Raw genomic sequence first — 3,418 nt, 5'->3', positions numbered from 1 at the left:
AGTTTCAAGACAACAGGATGCTTAAATATGATAAATTATTACTCAAAGAAAAGAAAAAACCTAAAGACTTTTGCTAAGTTGGCACCAATAATTCAAAGAAACTGGGCTTAACAGTTTGATGTATACATAATTAATGTGAAACTTAACAAGATGAAATGCAACAAAATGTTAGATTCCCCCATCTTTTGGTAGTGAAATAAGTGAAATCAGCATGAGGACATTCTGGAAAGGTTCAAGGTCACATTTAGAATTAAAAAGGAAACTTTCAAAGCTTGAAAGCAAAACGGGAACTTCCATTAGCTGCTTGATTCTGCCATGTCTACACGGACACAGGCTGGATAACAACGACCCCAGTGGGTGCTCAGTCTCAAAACTGACAACACACTTATTATGACAAGTCTGTAACTAATGAGCTGTTTTCCTTCTGTTCTGCCCCTTTGTCCTACTATGCATAAGAGGTCTTCAAAAGGTTCATGGAAAACGTGTATTATGGAAAAACTTCAAATATATTTTACACCCAAATAAACGTGTGCTCTAATTTCATTTCTCTACAAATGTTTTGAAATCCCCTCATACGTGCATAAATTTAACGAAGACTACTGCTCTTACAACTCACTGCTCCTGAGAGCAGCACAGCAAGAAATGGAGTCGCAAAGGTCAGCCTGAGGAGTCCAGAGATCCTTTACCAGGGCTGGTCACGGCCACTCACATTTCAATACAGAGGGTATCAAGGCTGGGGAAAAGAATCATATCTTAGCTACTAGGTTCCCTTTCTCTCTCTCTCTCTCTCTTTTTGTATTTCTTTTTGTTGTTGTTTTATAGTTAGTTTTTATAGTGTACTAGGTTCCCTTTCAATAAGCCATCAACGTTATCAGGCAGCTAGCCTAAAGTGCTTGGATAATAACACAAAACAAAACCCTTACTTTTCCTACTGAAACCTTTTATTCCATTTTTGTTGCTGCTTAAGGAAAACAGCTTTGCCTGTAGTTCACTGTGACCTGGCTTCATGACACCAACCTTTATTTGGTCAATTAGGGATAGGTCAAACTGCATTCTCCTTAGGGCTATTCAGTTGATAAATAATACTTAATCGACAATATTTTTTTATTTTACTAAAGAGATTAGTCAGTTTTCTGTCCTGTGCTAGCCAGATTTTTGTTGAAAGCCCTGGAGAACGACTGAACTTCCCCACTAGTCTGAGACTATAGGCAAGTTTTTACAGCATTGACTGGAAAAAGTAAGAACCCAGGATTCCCCCAGCAGATCTCCACAGATAAAACCGTTGATCAAATGAGCACTGTGAGTCGTTGCCATAGGCAGATATGCATGTTTTTATAGCACTGACTGGAGAAAATAAGAACCCCAACCGGATTCCCCCAGCAGACCTCCACAGATAAAACCGTTGATCAAATGAGCACTGTGAGTCGTTGCCATAGGCAGATGCTCTTTGATGGGACCACAAAGGCCACAGAAAGGACATCTTTGAACCCATTACAGAAAAGAATGGACACCAAGCCTCAATAATCCTCCCCAATTCTGTGGCAGTTCAGTTCCTGAGAGCCTGATAAGTGTTTGTAAATTTGTTGCGATGCTTATGGTCTTGAAGCAATGTCTGAACTCTTTCCACTGGAGTGAACATTGCTTCTGTTATCCCTGCAAGTACTGCTGTCACACAAAAGGTTGTGAACTCTGGGCACTGCCATGCTTTTGAGGAATACAAGACAAACCCTCATATGAACAAATGTGAGGGCCAGTGTCATTGTCTTCTGCATCAACATGGGGAGGAGTCTGCGATACAAGTTTCAGAATCCATCCCTCATCAACTGAAGTATGGCAGCCTGGGTTTTGATTCTGTATTGCTGCTGCCAAAAGAGGACCTTCTGCATGGGAAACGTGATGGCTAGGTTGTTGAAAGCTGCAGAGTAGCCCCACATGTAATCTTCATTTCACCAACATCTGTAATGTGAGGCGACCACACTTGTTTAGGAGATGTTAGGATTGGTGGCCTCTTTTCTTGAGCTTCTGAATCCACCATGTTGCTTAAGATCTTTCTTCTTCATAAAGAAATTTTTAACCTGTTACACCAACTGGGCCTGTTTTTTGAGGGGCTGATGGCTTGTTGGTGACTTGCCCAATTCCTTCCATTGTTACTGGTTTGTTAGGATCGCCTGTAATAATTTCTGGTAACTAGAGTTCCCATTGCTGCGGGAGTCTGGCTTCAGGCCCTGCAGCCACCTGCCCACAGGACAGTGACCCAGCAAGTGAATATTGGGAGTTTTAAAGACAGATAAGCTTGATTAAGGACCAGGGTGAAGAGGTAGAGGAAGGAGGTGTTTACCATGTCACCTTCAAAAGAGGGTGACAGATTTGACAGATTGCCAGTAAAAGAAGAAGATGACGGGGCTGGAGGACCCTTGACCAGCTGCCTCCAGCACACACGGTCAGTCAGTATGAGCCTGGAAGAAAAGGTCCCTAAAAGCTGGCACCTGGGACAAGCTTGTGGAAAACCCACTGACAGTGTTTGGGGCAATGCCTTTACCTTATCAGCATCTTCCCATCAATGTACAGAGGCCTTGCCTCCACTAAAGAAGTACTTGACCTGCTGCTGAAGAAAAATGGAGCCAAAGTTCATCAGAGTCCAAGACAGTGATCAGAAATGCTGTTGCTTTCATCCTGAGGGCCTGGCTGGGCCAAAAAGCAGGGACTTCCAGACCTGCCCCTCTTGCTTACAGAAGCTGCTGGAATCTCTCAGCTGAGAGACACCAGGCTCAGAGAGGAGAGACAGAATCTTCCTGAGCAGCTTAGAAGCAAGTGGAAAACAAATATGGGTTTCCCAGCACAGTTTCCTTCAGCCTGGAAGAGGAAGAGGAAGCCAAGGCCGGGGGCCCAGCCAAGTTCACATACTCCTCAGAAGAGCCGGCTGACAAACCAGCTTCCCTACGTGGACATGCAGCTGTTCATAAAAATAAGGCCTCACCACTGCCTGGGCTGTGTTTGATCTCAAAGGGACAAGAAAGAAAACACATCTGGCTGCTACTGTCTCTGCTCCCATCATTCAGCTCAAAACCCTCACCGAATGTGCTGTCAGTACCATCCTGGGAAGCAAAGAACTCAAAATTCAGCCGAGAGCTGAAGTCATCGAGAAGTGGATTAACCCTGCTCAGGAATGTAGGATCTTGAAGAATTTTTCTTCTGTGAGGGCCATCATCTTGGCACTGTGTCTAATTCCATCAGTTAAAAGCACCTTGGGGACCAGCAGTTAGCGTAATGGCTATGTCACTGGACTCCAACGTAGTCGACCACGGTTTGAGTCCCGGACCCGGTGGCTTAAACTCATGCCGGGCACGTGTGCATATGTGCCCAAGATCCTGAGAGGAGAACGGAGGACAAGGGATTGTGGCATGGCCATCCCCCCTGG

At 44.4% G+C, this 3,418-nt stretch overlaps 2 pseudogenes; one reads left to right on the top strand and one right to left on the bottom strand.

Annotated features, from left to right (window-relative positions):
- The window catches only part of LOC102499752 (ral guanine nucleotide dissociation stimulator-like 1), a 17,256-nt pseudogene that overhangs the window by 11,579 nt on the left and 2,259 nt on the right, over positions 1 to 3,418 (top strand).
- On the bottom strand, positions 297 to 2,035 carry LOC102500171 (solute carrier family 25 member 51-like; annotated as a pseudogene).

Source organism: Tupaia chinensis, unplaced genomic scaffold (assembly GCF_000334495.1).
Source record: "Tupaia chinensis unplaced genomic scaffold, TupChi_1.0 Scaffold144389_1, whole genome shotgun sequence".
In the NCBI taxonomy this organism is placed as follows: Eukaryota; Metazoa; Chordata; class Mammalia; order Scandentia; family Tupaiidae; genus Tupaia; species Tupaia belangeri.
Note: the sequence above shows the minus strand (reverse complement) of the source record. Positions and strands in the feature narration are given on the sequence as shown.